Here is an 18,287-nt window from a genome sequence, read left to right as displayed (position 1 = left end):
ACCAGCCGTTGGTCTGCCCGTGGGTATTCGATGAGCCCGTTCCACACAGAAGAAGGAAAAAAGGCCTTCTGGTGCTTCGTAGTCCTTCAGCCACCGTTCGACAAACTGGGTTGCATTCGGGCCCTCTGAGCGCTCCGGCAGACCAATAAGGTGGATGCTGTTGCGTCTGGCCCGCCCATCGGCATCTTCGACCCTGTCCTGGAGAGTATTCAACTGCTTTTGCATCTGAGACAACTGGACAGCATGATCCTTATGTTGTGGCACGATGTCTAACAATGTCCTTGCATGGTCCTTGACCGTGTCATAGAGTTTACCATGGTTGGCTCGCAGGAGAGTGAGGCCAGTGGAAAGCGTGCCCAGACTGACGCGTCTCCCTGATCTCAAGAAGGATTTGGTCCAGCTTATCATAGGGGGCCGACAAAGCTGTTGGCGGAACACGGCTAATGGAGGATGTTTGGGAGTCCGTATCAATGTCCCTCTGGATGGACATGTCTGTGGCAGGCACGTCTGGCTCTTTCCCTTTGCATGCCCCATTGCATCGACCGTGATGCGGCAATGGGATTACGAGGGAAATGCCCTATGGGATTCCCAGTGGAGGAGAGGACAAAACAGCAGTTCGACAGTGGCAATAGCAGTGGGAGAAGAGGCGGAACGGCTACTCCAAGCGATAGCGCGTTAGATTGCAGGAGTATTATTTGTACATTGCTGTATATTCAGTACCCAGGCATCTAGAGGAAACCAGGACCCGGTAATTGCAAGCCCAAAAGCAGGGGAGGGAGTGAGACATCAAGTGTAAACTGGCCTGCTATCCAACAATGCACTTGCATTCCACCTCACATCACCCTCTGGAGATATACATGGCCCCTCCCGGAACCCACTGCATCTAGAGTTAGCCGGTCTCCAGCAAAGGAAGTGTGAAAAGTAGTGCCAAACAGTGTGGGTGCCCGGTCCTCAACAGTTTACAGGTCTCGGCGTTCGCAGGGAGGCAGGACACACCCCACGGCCACAGGCCTTAATGACGCAGCAAGTTTAGTAGGCAATGGAGGCGCACCACCAGTTGGGGGGCAGGCACCAGAATGAAGCCGTCGGGTCCAGGCAGAGCAGAATGGTGAGTGGCTTTCACAGGCGGCAACCACCAGCCGGGGCAAGCAGCAAGAGCAGTCTTGCAAGTGGTGAATAAACTCACGGTGTCTCGGCCTCAGTCCGGGGGCAGTGTACGGGGCTCATGGAGGCGGGGGATCCCACCTCTGCAATAGGGCCAGGGCGGGTGCCTCACTGGCTGGGGCCCAAGGCAGCAATGATCTCCCTATCAGCTGCTCCTATCAGCAGTCTGAGGCACACCGCGGCCACAGGCCTCCGTGACGCAGCACGCTTAGGAGGCAATGGTGGCGCACCACCAGCTGCGAGGCAAGCACCGGAAGGGTGCCGTCAGGTATGGGCAGAGCAGGAAGGTGAGTGGCTACCCCAGGCGGCAAACACCAGCCAGAGCAGTCAACAAGCGCAGTCTCACAAGCGATGCATAAACTCAAGGTATCTCGGCCTCGGTCTGAGTGTGGCGCTCAGGTTTCCTGGAGGCGGAAGATCCCACCTCTGCAGTAGAGCTAGGGCGGGTGTCTCACTGGACAAGGCCCAGGGCAACAGTGGTCCCTCTAACAGCTGCTCCAATCAGCAGTCCGAGACAAATGAGGGAAGATTCACAGACGCCTCCTCGTGAAAGGCCGCACCCACCGCCACAGTAGGCCGATGCAGTACGGGATTAGGCACCTCTGATTCTGGGCATTAATCACAGGGCTCCGTGCATTTGTTTCTGGCGTCGAGCGATCCCCGTGGTCTCACTAATAGGCAGAGGGAGAATTTAGTCCAAATTGCACCAGATTCTGCATATAATGACAGGATTATGTGGGTCCCAGCCAGGAGCTCCGTTAAGACGCTGCCGCCATGCTCTGCAGCTAGCCCCGCCCTCTCTCATGAGAACAACAAATTTTAATGTGAGGCAGTGTAACAATGGCTGGATTCCTTATGAGCAGTCTTCATTACGCCAATTTCCCTTCCTTGTCATAGTATCTCAATTAAGATAAAAGGCGTTGGCTTTTAAATTCAGTACTACCCGGTTCAAGCTTTGAACTTCTCTTTCAATGAATTCTTCATAAAACCTTTGCCCCTTCCATGCCCAGTGCTGTCATCAATTCAAGTTCTAGCTAGTCCAGTAAACTCTAAAGGGGAGAATTATTTTTTTAGTTTAAAATGTTACGTTTTAACTGACATTTTCACCTATCTGTAACATGACTTTAACCTTTGTATTTTTTTCAGTACATTTCAGAGTTTTTTAATGTAAATAAGATAATATTAGCATACAAAATTATAGCATAATTAAAACCTTTTTATTTTCAGTGAATGCCTGGGGTTTCACGGAAAGTAAGATATTATTATCATAACCAAGCCTCAGTGGGCTGCCAAAGACCCACAGAACACAGTCTTTGGCCATGCATGTGTGGAGTTGAGTGCAGGGTCTGTCCTGAGGCAAGGTCCTACTCCTGCCCCCTGTGGGCTACCAACCTTCCACAGACACCCTGCCCCTCTATGTCCTTTTTAAAAAGAAATCCTAAACCCACTGGAACATTGCCCCTGCTCAAAAGAAGCCCCATCATGTAAACAGAAGGCGTGCATTTTAAATTTTTTTAGCCCAATAGTCCAGATGTCTATAAATCTTTAACCTACATTTTTGAAAAAATATAGAACGGATTTGCACCAAGGGGCCGGTTACGATACATCCAGTAAAGGGTCCGACCTTTGGTCGGAGCCTTTAGGGCCGCATTGTAATGGGCCAGCCAGTTTCCTTTCCGACTGCCTCATTTTGTTGAAGGTGGTCAGAAAGGAAACTAGCTGGTCATTCCAGCTGGCTTTCAATGAGCTTGGAGAGTCCGTCCACCAGTCGGAATGCGGCCTGTAATCTCAAGGGCGGCTCTTTCCGCCCTTCAGATTACAATGCACGTTTTCCGACTCGGTTTCCATGCCAGTCGTCGGAAAGCGTGTTGGGGGCCCTCAGCAGGGCCTTTGGTTCATGGCCTCTGGTTGTAGGCCGAAGGGGCCTGTTGATCCCTGCACCTTGCGGCAGGCACCATGAGGTGCCTAGCACAGGGTGCAGGGATGAGCTGCACCTCCCATTTCACTATGGGAGCATGCATTACGGCTGTAAACCAGCCGCAATGCGTGCTCCCATAGTGAAATATAGGAATGCGACCAAACAATATTCAGTTGCATCTTAATGGGACGGTGGGACCTCCGACCGGATGTCAATCGGTTCCATAACCGATTCAGTGTCGGGCATTAGTGATTCCGCTCAACATCGTAATGGGCCCCTAAATTTCAAAAAGCATACTTTCTGGGTAAAAAGGTCATCAGTGATGTCATTTGAGATGTCATCAGTGATGTCACTGACCATATCATGAGTGATGTAATATGTGAGGTCATAGCAGTACAGTGCATTGCGAGCGCGTGAGCTATAGTTGGCTCAGGTAACTATAATTGTTGAATTTATCTGGTTGTGAGTGAAATGACAGCCTAACTATAACGTCCCTGTAACCTTTGATTTTTTCAGTGAATTTCTGAGTTTTTTAAATTCTTTTTCATAACTATAACGTCCCTGTATTTATTTATCTATAATTAGATACTGAACATTACATCTGCATGGTGCACCACTTACTGTTGTATTTGTCATCTATTTATTTAAAAATTACATTAATCATCTTATTTCAAGATATTTTTGGTTTTCGACAGCATCGCGATCTCTGAGGACACACAGCAAATACTGTGTGTTTTTCACAAAGTGTAAAACAAATATCTAGACATATTTCACATAAAGTTTCAGCGTAGCTGTTTAGTAAGATGTTAATATCATTTTCCCCTTTGTATTCATTTGTTGAAATAACTACATCAAAAATACATTTTCCTTCTTCACAGCAACACTGGAGTTTGCAATGAAGTCAGTAGTCTCAAATATAAATGACAAAGTGTAAAACAGATGTATAGACATATCTTACACAAAGTTTGAGTCTAGCAGTTTAGTAACATAATGGTTTCACTTTATTTCAACAACGCATTTGGATTTGGATTTGTAAAGCGCGTAGCTACCCGAGGGCGTCCCAGCGCTATAGTGTCAGCTAGAAATGATCCTGGGACGGAGTTATCGGGGGAAGAGCCAGGTCTTCAGAAGCCTGCGGAAGGGCAGCAGGTTGGTTTCTTTACAGATGCTGATGGGGAGACTGTTCCAGAGCTTTGGGGCGTTGTAGGCGAAACGGCGCCCACCCGTATGTGCTCTTTTTATTCTGGGTATGCTGGCCAATGAGAGGGAGTCCGATCTTAGCTGTCTGGTGGAGGTGTGGGGTTTGATAAGGGGTTTGAGAATAGGGGGGCCTTTACCCTGGAGGATTTTATGAGAGATACACAGGGCTTTAAAGGTGATGCCCTCCTGAATGGGGAGCCAGTGCAGAGCCTTTAGAGAAGGTTAGGCAGAACATCTGTATTTCGTCTCCGCGAGGATTCTTGCTGCCACGTTCTGCACGTGCTGGAGTTTGTTGATCACAATTGCTGGGGCGCCCAGGTATAGGACGTTCCCGTAATCAAGTCTGGATATGATAAGGCCTTGGATGAGAATTTTTCTGGACTGGGGGGGAATCAGGGGGAGGATCTTCCGGGCTGATCGTAAGAGGCCAAAGCATGTACCGGCTGTCTTTCTCGCTTGGGTTCTAAAGCTGAGGTCTTGGTCAAGCCATATGCCTAGGCTCTTGATTTCGTTTTTTGGTGTAGGGGGAACGCCCATGCTGGGCGGCCAAGCGAGCGACTTGGGGAGTTTGTCGCGGTTGGCTAGGAGAATAATCTCTGACTTCTCGCCGTTGAGTTTAAGGCGGGAGTCTACCATCCATTTGGAAATGCTCTGCAGGCAGGAGACCAGATTCTCCATGGACTGGTCAGCCTGATTGATGGAGACGACTAGTTGGGTGTCGTCAGCGTACATGACCACCTTTATGCCAAATGGTGAGACTATGTCGTCATGAGGGGCCATGTATACATTAAAAAGGGTGGGGCTCAGGGAGGATCCCTGTGGGACCCCACACTGAAGGGGAAAGGCGTTGGAGCGACCGTGGGTATCGGTCACTTGGAAGGTCCTGTGCTCTAGGAATGATTTTAACCAAGCTAGAGCGGTCCCAGTGATTCCGCTATTGTGCAAATGGTGGAGGAGGATCGTGTGGTCCACCGTGTCAAAGGTGGCGCTCAGGTCCAGGAGGATCACTGCCATTGATCCCCCTGCGTCCAAGATGGATCTCGTCTCTTCTGTCACGGCCAGGAGGGCGGTGTCAGTCCCTTGTCCAAGCCTAAACCCTGTCTGGGATTGTCGGAGGAGGTTGTGGGTTTCTAGGAAGGTGGAAAGTTGTTCATTCACTATTTTTTCTGCCGTTTTGCTGAAGCCTGGGAGAAGGGAGATTGGTCTAAAGTTACAGGGATCCGTAGGGTCCAGATGGGGTTTTTTGAGGAGGGCGCGTACCATCGCGTTTTTCCAGTTGGTAGGAACTATCCCTTGGGAGAGGGAGGCGTTGATCAGCTTAGTGAGGACAGGGGATATAATGTGGGCGACTAGTTTCAATTTGCCCATGGGCGCTGGGTCTGCTGGTGACCCGCTCTTCACTTGGGTCAGGGTGGCCGTCATCCTCTCAATAGATATGGGGAAGAAGACGTCCAGGCGGGGGACGTCTGGGACAGTTGACTGGGCTGGTGAATCTAGCCGGGGGGGGGGGTGAGGGGGGAAGGTTTTTAGGATTTTTAGGATTTTGGAAGAGAAGAACTCGGCGAGTTTGGTGCATCTCGCGCCGGTGGGGTCTGCGATGGGCTGAGGTTCGGGGATTTTCATGAGTGACCGTACGATGCGATAGGTCTCTTTAGAGGAGTTGGCAGCTGCAAGGATTTTGTTTTTGAAGTAAGCGGCTTGTGTGTTTTTAATACAGGTTTTGTACTGTTTCATGGTTAATTTATGTTTTTCTCTGCTGCTGGGGGCCCAGTCTTTCCTCCAGAGGCATTCTTGTTTTTTGCATTGTTTTCGTAGTTCGCGCAATTCTGGAGTGAACCAGGGTGATTTGAAAGATCCCCTTTTGCTAGGTAGGTATTTGTGTGGGAGGATTGAGTCTAGGGATGTTTCTATCCATGAACCAATTTGGAAGTCCGCCAGAGAGGGGTCCGGGTCCAGCATAGGAGTGGAAGCTGTCTGCAGGTTGCTCCAGACAGCCGTGTCTAGCTTGTGCCACGGGCGCGAGGGGGCCTGAGGCGGGGGGCTGTGTGTGGTTTTGGTGATAAACGGATAGTTTAGACGAATCAGGTGGTGATCAGACCAGGGAATGGGTAGGGGAGTTGTTGTGGAGAGTTCCAGGATATTGGAGAAGATTGGGTCCAGGAGATGGCCCTTGTTATGGGTGGGGTAATGATTTTTCAGGGAGAGGCTGAGTGCGGCTAGGTCTTCTTTAAGATCTACCGCTGCTTTGTTCCCTGGATCATCAAAATGCATATTAAGATCTCCAAGCACGGTGAAGTTGGAGGAGAGGCATGCTAATGAGGTAACTGTATCCGTTAGGTAGTTGGGGAATTGTCCCAGAGGGCCCGGGGGACGATAGACCAGCAGTCCTGACAAGGTTTTCTCCGGGGAGAGGTGAATGGAGAAGTGGATGTTTTCACAATCAAAGATTGGGCTGTCCAAGATCTGGCATGAGATGGGTGCTTTGGTGATGATTGCTATGCCGACTCCTGGCCCTGATGGTCTATCATGATGTTTGATAAGGTAGCCCGGAGGTAGAGCTTGGACTATGTCTGGGTCGGAGGCTGGGTTGGTCCAGGTTTCCGTGAGGAACAGTACCTCGATGTCATTGTCCAGTATGAGAAGTTTAATCTTGGTCCTGTGTTTTGGAAGGGATCTGCAGTTGAGCAGGGCCATTTTAGTTGTGCGAGGTTTGGGAGTAGCGTGGGGCGTGAGTCTGTATGAGCAATGTCTGCATATGCGTTGACTCTGCTCAGGTGTTATTGAGTGGAGACAATGGTCAGGGGTACTAGTCCTGAGTTGGCGCAAATCACATGCAGAGTATGTGATGGGTGATGGGATCGGGGGTGCAGGGAGGCTGGGCCCGTGGCCCGTTCTGGCGCGGACGGGCGCAGACGGGCTTGCCTTTGGTGCACATTTGGCGCGCTGGCGGCGCGCCCGCTGCGCGCGTCCGCCGCGCGTCCGGGGGAGGCACATTTTGTGCAGGGGAGGGGGGCGTGGCCTAGGCACTGGCGTGACCTGCTTGGTTCTCTAACCCGAAGCAGCGCTTCAATCGGCTGCGTGGGGAGAACTGGACTGGTTGGCGAGGGGGGAGTGCCCAGGGGAAGGTGCAGTACACAAGTAAAATCAATTTCAACAAGTCAATTATTTTTTAAAAAAGCGCGTTTCCTCCCGGCTGATCGCCTCAGGAGTGTCGTTTCTGGCTAATGCGGGCTATCGCGTTCAGCGCGTCTTATATAGCAGAGTGAGGGGGCGTGGCCTCGTTTCCAAGGAAATGGCGGCAAGTTTGGTTCTCTAACCCGAAGCAGCGCTTCAATCGGCTGCGCGGGGAGAACTGGACTGGTTGGCGAGGGGGGAGTGCCCAGGGGAAGGTGCAGTACACAAGTAAAATCAATTTCAACAATTCAATTAATTTTAAAAAAAGTGCGTTTTGTCCCGGCTGATCGCCTCAGGAGTGTCGTTTCTGGCTAATGTCAAAAAATAACTTTCTACATCAGAACTCACAAATAGAACATGACAAACAAACAAAGAAATTTCATTTGTTTACACAGTTATACAGCTACATTGGTGAAGTGTAGCATATGTGAGAAGACTTTATCGTGGGACACAACAAAAAAATATTCGTGTGGTGCATTAAGCATGTTGTACCACTTGAAAACATGCCAAAAGAAGCAACTTAAAATTGCACAAAGAAAAAAACAGAGAGGGATCGTCAGCCTCTCGATCTCCAGCCCCTACTCCTGGTGACAAAGTTTCACCTGAAGTGGAGAGAAGATGCAGTGAAATGTCACCAGAACTAAAGCGTTTAGCTACCTTCTACATGAACTATAATACCATCGTAACAGCTGGGATGCAGTCTGTGGATGTAATTTTGCAGCATGTGAAAAACCATACTTGTTAATTTGTATTCTTCATTTATTGCAGCCGTTCAAACACTGTGAAAAAATGTAAACAAAGAAAAATGTATTAGGATTTTATTTTAAACATTAGGCAACCAAAACAAGATACAATGGTGAAGTGTAGAAGAGACTTCTCAGATGCAAATTCAGGAGCAAAGTTGTCCGTTTATATACAGATTCCCCAAATTTGTCATACCCCTCTGTACTCATCTAGATGTTACTTGATCTAGGACTACTATTGGAAGGATCCCTGAAGCCATCATAAGAGTATATATTGTCATCTTTGGAATACTGGCTACCCATTTAGCCTGCAGCAAAACCTTGTATGCTGTGTTTAGGACAATAAACCTAGCTTTTTGTAATAGCTGGGTTCAATAGTCTTAGCTAGGAAACTTTTTGCTTCATGCCCCATTATCAATTCATAAATAGAAGGGGTCTCTGCAAGGTTCATCCCTCCCGGGTTGTCTGTGAGCAAAATACCCATGTGTTGTATCATACAAGCCCAGTAATAGAAGGTAAAGCTGGGAACTTCCCCCCTGCACCATTGGCAAGATCATTTGTTTCACTACCCTTATGGGATTCCAATAACCGATAGAAACATGGAACACATTCTCTCCAGGGTAGATAGCCATACTTAATTGATTTCTAGAGGGACCGTTCTTAAAATATTTATTTTCTTTGGTAAGACGTTCATTTTCAGTATGTTGTTGCTACAAAACAGAGATAGATGTAGATGTTCCAATCTGTCCAGATTACATTTAATATTACCCAGTAACGGAGCCTAATTCAGTTCTACTATCCTGTCTACAGTTGCTGTGAGACTTACCCCAAGGTACACTGACTCTGAGAACACTCGAGGATCATCTAATCCTATTCCCTCTATACAAACAATGTGTGTTTTATTTTCATTTAACTTGTACCCAGAGCATATTCCAAACTGCCTAGCTAAAGCCTTAACCTCAGGAAGTGTGGGAAATGGGTCAGTCGTGAGGACCGTTATAACATCTGCAAGGGCCCTCTATTCCAATTGATTAGCGACCACAGATTCAATAGATGCGTTGTTCTCTAATTTTTCCAAAAAAGGATCTATATAAAGAGCAAATAAGACTGGGGTGCATGGGCACCTTCGTCTAATACCCCTTGAGATGGTAATGCTTTCAGATTCCTCATGACTCAAAAAACTCTACATTTCAAGACCCCCATATATCCGGCACAAAAGCTAGAGTTATCAGGGAGAGTCAGACCTTCATGAAGTGCATGTTCACTGCTTCTGAAACTACAGATATTCCACGAAAAGAGAACGAGTTACAGAGCCTTCTCGTGCATCTCACCGTTATTTGGAACTCTCTGCCACAGGATGTCTGTCGAATCTCATCTACTGCCTCATTCAAAAAGGAAGTGACAACAATACTAATGAACACGTTTCTGCCCTAAAATACATTGGGTCTATTGTTTACTTACTCTGATGCCCTGTTTGACCACTACATTGGTGTGCAATCGTGAACTCCAGCTTTACCATGCTATTCTCATATATGTAACTAATGTTCTTTTCCTACAACTGTATACTACCTAACATATAATGTGAGGCGCTCTGATACCCTTCAGGGTCATGTTTGCGCTATACAAAAACTTATAAATAAAATAAAATTCCAGGGCCTGATTCACAGAACTAACTTAAGACAAAATGCTAAACTTACTACTAATTTGGTATTCACAGAAGGCACTTTTTTCATTTTGGTATTCACAGAAGGCACTTACTCATCAATGAGTAAGTGCCTTCTGTGAATACCAAAATTAGTAAGTGCCTTCTGTGAATACCAAACTGAGTAAATGGTAGTAAATTTAGGATTTTGTCTTAAGTTAGTTCTGTGAATCGGGCCCCCATTCCCCTTATCCAAATATTAGCGCTAGGTGTTTTACACAAAGGCCTAATAGCCTGAATAAATGTATCCCCAAAGCCCTTCCACTGTTAAACCGCCCACAGCAACTGCCAAAATACGCGGTCAAATGCCTTCTCTACATGATCTACTGTACTTCTTCCTGAAATGAAACCATGTTGGCGAGGTGACGCTAAAGGAGCAATGACTTAATTTAGTAGCTAGCACCTTCGCATACATTTTGCCATCACAATTAATTTGGGAAATTGGCTTATATGATCCTGGTAGCACAGCAGGTTTCTGCTTTTTCTTAAAAACAACAATGCTATCAAGTTCCCACAAAATTGGAACTATCCCAGTTTGAGCCTACAAAACAGTCATTAGCATATCTTGTTGAATTTATTAAAAAAATAGTCTGTTAAATTCCACTGGGATATTATCAGGACCAGGGGCCTTACCTGCTGCTAGAGAGCAAATTGCTTTACACAGCTCTTCCCGTGTTATTGGGGCTTCTAACATGGCTTCTTCCTCCTTCTTTACCTTGGCTGTCCCTATCCTGAAAAAAACTCCCCACAATCATCCTCCAAAGGGTCTGCCTCTTTAGTGTATAACTGCTCATAAAATTCCTTAAAAATCCTAAGAACATCCAGTGGGGACTCAACCACCTGTCCTGCGTGATCTTCTATGCCATTATTTGATTAGCAACCTCCTTCTGTTGATTTATTTAGCAAAGAGCGGTCCTGTATTTTCACCAAACTCATAACATCCTGACTTACATTGCTGAAATTTGGTGGTTATTTCAGAGCCAAAGTAACCATTGATCTTAGATTTTAAAATTGGTATGTTCTGCTGTGAGTCCTGAGCATTCAACCCTCTGGTTACCTTTCCTATTAACTCGACTTCAACCAAAGCCAACTGATCATACAGCCCTCTAATCATATTCCTTTTTTTTGGTGATAAAGAGAGAAACTAAGAGTTTCCCCTCTAATACTGGCTTTAAAAGAGTCCCAGACTGAACCGACCATAGCTGCACCCCTATTGATCTCAAAGATCTCCACAATCCATTTAGGCACATGATCCTTATATGATGGATCCTGCAAAAGCTTCCTCTCAGAAGTCCATGACTTCTTATTATTCATAATACCAGCAGCTGAAGCCTCTAGCACAAGGGTATTATGATCCGACATTGCCCTAGGGTAGCTTTAGATGCCTACCAGTCCCATCAGAGCAGTTGAAACAAAAAGATAATATAGCCTAACTAACTTATTGTGTGGAGAGGAATGGAAAGTAAATCCTGGATTAGGAGCCCTGAGTTTAGCCAAGACATCCATCAAGCCATGATCTTGCACCATTCATTTTAATGCCTTAGAGACACTTGGGGGCATATGTATAAGGAGTTTACGCCGCCATAGCGCATGTTTTTTGACGTAATGGTGGCTTTTTTTTATCGCCGTATTTACAAGTTGCCACTAACAGCAGTTAGCGGCATTATTCCGGCGTAAACGTGAATTTTTAGGATCGCCACTTCTGTTAGCGGGACTTAACCAAAATGAGATGCAAGGTAGCCGTACCCGTGCAAAAACTGCCACTAACCTCACTTTGCGATATTTACAAGGAATTCCTTGAATGGTGCAAAACCAAAAAAACTGCCTCTAACTCCTGTTAGAGGCAGTTTTTTATGACCGGAAAATAGCTGGTCTTAAAAATGGTGTAAACACTTGGGGCCTCATTTCAGAAGCTTTTGGTGTTGGACAGCGCTGCAAGGAATGTCAAGTTTCACTATAATCGGAAAGTTTGCATTGATTTAACTCCTCCCCCCACCGTCTCTATGGGGCGCAATAACAAGAAAAAATCTCACAGTGCTAATTATACTAGTAAGTTTTACCTTATCCCCACTAATTAAATTCCATACCAACTGCATCACTTAAAGATGACCACAAAAACAACCAACGGCGTCTCAGGATGCTCTGGTATCTATCAATATTAATTTCGTCATTTTTTTTTGCCTCTGCAATAGATATGCACTCCACACCTTAATAAAATAAAGAACTCCGTTGTGTTTTTTTTTAAATTTAGTAAACCTGCAATGGTGCCGTAGCACTAGGAGTGAAAATGCAGTTCCAACTCCAGGTCAAAATAAGCATTATTGTGAGGGTGCAGTACACAGCTATCACTGAGTGTCCCCTGGGACCTCTTTTGGCCACATATGGTACTGCACCCTGCAACAAGACTATGCAAAGGATATGGCACAGCGACAAGAGCTGCCGACTGGTTAGCTGCGAATCCCCATTCGAGTCTGTTGTCAGGTTCAAGATAATAGGCTGATGTGCGCTATATAAATAAAAGCGTTTGTAAAGGAACAAAAAAGAGAAAAACAGCAGGGGCCTCGGAGGGGTGGTGGGAGCCTACGAGTAGTGTTGTGGGGGGCACGGGGAAATTAATGGATATGAAGCAACCCAAGCAGTTGGACGGGTGAGCGGGAGGCACAGGGGGTAAAGCGAAGGCAAGCAAATGATGCGACAGAAGTTTCACTGCACTAGTAAATAGAACAGTTAACGAGCAAAGACGCAGGCCAACTAAAAAAAGAGTTATCTCTAAGTATTAATAACCTGAACAGTAAGAACACATGTACAAGGAGAGGGGCAGTCCTCATGGGAGGATACAGAATTCCAAAAGGAGGGATTACTAAGTGTATTCACCAAAGAAAAGGCGTTTTTTTCAAGCCATGTCCAAGATATAGCATTTCTCGAATTCCAGCGCAAGCACTGAATAGGCGAGACCTAAAAAGGAAAAGCAAACAGACAGCCCACATTCACACACACACTCGGCGGTGGAAGGGGGAAAGGATGGGAAAGGATGGGAAAGCAGGGGAAGAAGGAGAGGAGAGAAAAAAGAGAAGAGAGTCAGGGGAGAAGGGAAGAGAAGAGAAATGTGGAAAAGGTGGGGGTGGAAGAGGGAAGTAGGAGGTGGGGGGAGTAGGCACACTCCCTCGAGGATTATGACCAGACAGGGTCCCAAGGGCAGTGTCCGCATGATATAATATCTGGTCATCCCATTAGGGGGTCAGGGGCGCACTCAACTAAGAGCTAGCATGCTTTGTCAAAGAGGAAAAGTGCCCAGGTGAGGAGGAAGATTTCTGTCTTATCCTGTAAGTTATAGATGACCCGGCGCATCCTAGAGAGCCATTCATCATGGGGGTGGGAGGAGAACATCAGTGACGTACGATGCAGAACTTTGTTGTGGTGAGCGCCGTTTGCAGTGGACACCCCTGAAGGTGGGAAAGGTCTGTGAAGGTTGCAAGGTCATTAAAAGGATCACGGGGCAAGACAGGGGTGCTGTGACTGGTAGGGTCTTGCCCATCGATGTGCCAACCGCCTCCCAAAAAGGTCGTACTGAGGGGCAATCACAGAGGACATGTATCAGGTCACAGAGGTCATGGGCGCAGCACCAGCAATTTGCATGAGGTAACAGGCCCGCTGTCCACAGTTTTACGTGAGACAAGTGCCAGTCATGCAGTGACATAAAGAGACAGAATTTCAACTGTGTTTCCCAGGCCCCACAATCCAATACCTCCAGAATGTCCGCCCCATCCTCTGTTTCATATTCTGTTTGAAGTCTAGTTTGCCATGTTATATGGAGGCCATTTAGGAGGGGCAGGGAGAAAAGATGTTGGCTCAAAAGGCTATAGAAGCCAGACATCACCCCGCGCAAGCAGCCCCAAGTTCTATGGTAGGAGACTACAGGAGAACATAGGGCCGTGCACCCAGGTGACGACTGAGGTAATATTGGAGCTGCAAATATCGCCTGGACTGAAGGGATGGGAGACCGAATTCTTTGTGGCACGCCACGAAGGATTTAAGGGCACACTGTATGAGGAAATGATGGAGTCTGTAGATGCCCGCAGAACTCCACCCCACCCAGTTTAATATCTTGCCACCTACATAGATGACAGAGTTGCCCCATAACGGTGTGTGGTCGTGAAGCAGACGATCCACCCCGAAGAGGGGGTGGGCCCGGCACCATGATTTGATCAGCTCGGCATAGGTGTTCCAATCTTGTAAAGTGGGTGCAGTTGCTGCAGGCAACTCAGCAGGGTTGGTTCCGCCAGAAACCACTGCGGAGGATCTGGGGTCCCAGGAGGCATGCAAGCGAGCAGTGCCAAGTGTCGGGCCAGGGCTTAGTGTTCACCCGAGGGGAGGCCTAAACACCCACAAGATCGGTGAGCCAAGAGTTTGCTACTGACTCACCGGGAAAGGAAGGTCCCCTAGCCAAAAGACAGCATGCTCCCGTCCATGGAACGCTGCAATGAAAGAGACATCAGTAAAGGCTGCATGCCGAGGAGGTAGGTGTATCGTGGCAGTGTCACCATCCGAACCACCTTTACCCTGCCCATAATGATAGCTCGAGCTGAGCCCACTTCTCAAAGGCCAACTTTCTATGTGCCAGCAGAGGATCGAGGTTATCCACCAATATGTGGTCCAGTCCTTGGTTTATGAAGACCCCCAGGTACTTAAGGCACAGATGCTTCCATTGGAAGGGATCAGTGGATACTGCTGCCACTGGTGGTCAATCGTGATATTGGTAGTGCCTCCCTAGGGAGGCGTAGGGAGGCGCAACGAGGAAAAATGTATTCATTTCCCCTCGTTTTTCTTTTCCTCTTTTTATGCATGCTGCATTCTTCAGAACACATAGAACGTGGAAATCAACTCTAGTGATTGTTTATGTGCAGCAAGGTTTCCCTTCCTGCACATAAACAATCATTTAGAAAAATTAAGTTTTGCAAGTTCTGTGTGTTCTAATGCAGCACACATAGAACTTGCAAAACTTCATTTTTCTAAATGATTGCTTATGAGCAGGACGGGAACTGTAAGATCCAAAGGCACAGCAAGAAGGATCACGCAAGGCAGGTAGAAGATGCAAGTTGTAGGTTTATTCCTTAGCAAGAAGATCCCATCCAGGACCCAGCCAGAAGGTACGACAGATCTCTAACACATTTGAAATACAACACTCCATAACCCTTCATGTAACCAGGTTACCACCACAGAGTACACATTCTCATGTTACCATGTCTCTGCAACAAAGGCAGCTCCAGATGCAGATGCCACACACCTCCCCCCTTTCATTTAAAAACAAGGTGTGGAAACATACGAACATAAAAAAAACAATGAAGAGAAAAAAAATATATATATAATGCTACTTAAGTTCATATATTTACTGTACAAAATCTTAAAAGTAGTGCGGCCTCTTAATCACCCTAGAGGACGAGCGAGGATGTAACACTGGAACAGGATTAACATTATCCTTTACAGAAGAATGAGAGAAACATACAGCCCCTTTGTACAGAGCAAATCTACCCAAATTCCAAATTCGATGGTCTTGAGTCTTAACAGCTTTCTTAAAAACTTTAATCACACAAATGGGTTTTGAGAATTTCGTACCAAAACCAGGTTGCTTAGTGGCCACCATATCACCTACAGCAACCACAGTGTCCTTGGTAGCTTTTCTAGAATCAAAGTAGGATTTCCTAGCAAGAACTTTCTCAACTTCTCTTTAATGCCACACAGGACATGCATTCTCATTAGACAACCCAGACATGGACTCCTCCAAGTTCCTTACCCAAGACAGTTCCATCAAAGTGCAAGGAGATCTTCCTCTAAAAAGAATAAAGGGAGATTTCCCCGTCGTACTATGAGGAGTCAACCTATACATCTCGACCTTCCTCTAAACCTCCTTCTTCCAATTCAAACCACTGTTTTTAGCTAGGGCAATAACCTCTTTCAAAACTGTTAAACCTCCCCACCATGCCGTTGATTTCCGGATGATAGAGAGAACACTTTTTATGTTTGATTCCCGGATTCTCTAAGAAGGTTTCTATCTCACGTGAAACAAGTTGAACACCATTATCTGTTAGAATGGTGTCAGGAAAACCCTCTCTGGCCATGAGATTTTACAAAAACGCAATAACATTTTTGGTCTCAATTCCACCTGCGAAACAAACCTCAAGCCATCTTGAAAACAGGTCGATGACAACCAATATAAACAGCTGTTGCCCTTCAGAATGTACAGGAACGAGAATATCTAAGGCTATTTCTTTCCATGGTCCACGGGGCAAATCCCTGACTACCATAGGTTGTACTCTCGCAACCTTAGACTTTTCACACAAAGAACATTCCAAGCAATCCCTAACCACCTTTTCTACATGCAGATCCATGCCTGGCCACCAATAAGGGGAGCGAAGTGTCTTTTTGGTTTTGGACATTCCCAAATGGGAGGTATGCGCCAAATCCACCAATTAGCTGCGAAGATTAAGGGGAGGAACTAATCTTGTCCCACGAAATAAATGGTCATTAGAAAGACTCAATTTATTTTTTACACACCAAAACTTTGAAGCCTCATTGGATGCCTGTTTTTTTTAGTGCCACCGTCTATTGGCAAGAGTTTGGACTTCTGAAAGCATAGGATCAGAAGATAATTCTTCTCGCCACTGGTCTTCTAGAACAATTACATCATCAATTACGCATACATGAACATAATTTTCCTCCAAATCTTCACCAGTCTTACTCTCATCAACTTTCTCAACTAATCTTGACAAAGTGTCTGCTTTACCATTTTCTACACCTGGAATGTACTTTATGTCGAATTCATATTCTTGCAAATCAATAACCCATTTTGTTATTCTGCTCGAGACAAGATCAATGCCCTTCTTTGTAAATATCTCACAGAGTGGCTTATGGTAAGTGTTGACTAAAAACTTGGCTCCCCAGAGAAACTTCTTGAGTTTCCTGATGGCCCAAAACACCGCTAAAGCCTCTTGCTCAATAACAGAATAATGTGACTCAGCATCCTTCAGCCCTCAAGACACGAACATGATGGTGTTCAAACCCCCTTCACCTTCTTGAAGAACCGCACCCAAACCCTTAATTCTTGCATCAGTTGGATGGATATTTTCGATGGGTCAAAACTTTTGAGTTTTGGAGTGCGAGTGAGTCTTTCTTTGAGTGCAACAGATTTTTCTCACAGGTATCATTCCAGTTGAGTTCAACTCCTTTCCTCAAAAGCATTCTCATGTTGGAGCTGAGTTCTACAAAGTTTTCATCAAATTTGTTATAATATTCAACCATCCCGAAAAATGTCATGAGTTCTTCTCTACAAGTGGGGGCATACATGCGGGAGATGGTATCTATTAAGTTGGATTTGGGCTTGATTCCCTTACCAGAGATAGTGTGAACCAAGTAGTTAATGGTGGTGGTCCCAAAGTGACATTTTTCAAACTTTATGGTAAGATTTGCATTGTCAGTTTTTTTAAGAACACTACCACGACAATATTCATGCTCCTCTTCATCCTTACCAAACACAAGAATATCATCTTGGTAAACACATACTCCTTCACAACCATTCATTGTTTTTCCCATGGCACGTTGGAAAACAGACGCCGCAGAGACTAATCCGAATGGCATTCTCACAAACCTGAAAGTGCCAAACGGAGTGATAAAGGCTGTGTAATCTCTTGATGATTCTACCAACTCTATCTGATGAAAAGCTGAGGCTAAGACGATGGTGCTAAACACTTTGGCACCCCCCAGCAAAACCAATAATTCGGCTATGTTAGGGAGGGAATATCGATCTACAATGACAAACTTGTTCAATTGTCTTTACGAGCTGCAACCACCGGAGCCAAACAATCAGTCCCTTCCACTTCTTCAATTATGCCACCTTGAGTTTTTCTAATTTCTTTTTCATTTCCTCCCTGACAGCTAAGGGTACATTTCTCACTTTGCAACTTGAGGGTTGAGAACCAGCACGCAAACGTATTTCATGTTAAACTCCTCCCTGAAAACATTGGGAAATTTCTGTTTGATTCTAGCTTCAACATTATCACTAAAATGTTCTTGAACAGAGTTGACTCTATCTTTAAGTATAATGGGTGAAGTGCTACTCGGGTCTAGCATAATTCCTAAATCACCTTGGTGAAACCAACTAATAATGCTGTCACCTTTTTCCGACACATACATTTTTCCAGAGGTGTAACGTTGTTCATATTCAATGAAACCTATGAAATAACCACGTAGGGGTATAGGTTCTCCACTATAAGCTAAGGGGTGTATATCAGGCTTAAGTAAAGACGTCTTATGAGACAATTTATTTTGGAAAAATACCCTGGAAATGATGGTGATCTTTGCACCCAAATCAAAGAGAACCCTGGTGGATACC

This window comes from Triturus cristatus, chromosome 3_2 (genome assembly GCF_964204655.1).
Source record: "Triturus cristatus chromosome 3_2, aTriCri1.1, whole genome shotgun sequence".
Taxonomy (NCBI): domain Eukaryota; kingdom Metazoa; phylum Chordata; class Amphibia; order Caudata; family Salamandridae; genus Triturus; species Triturus cristatus.
The sequence above is the reverse complement of the archived record's forward strand: the minus strand, read 5'-3'. Positions refer to the sequence as shown.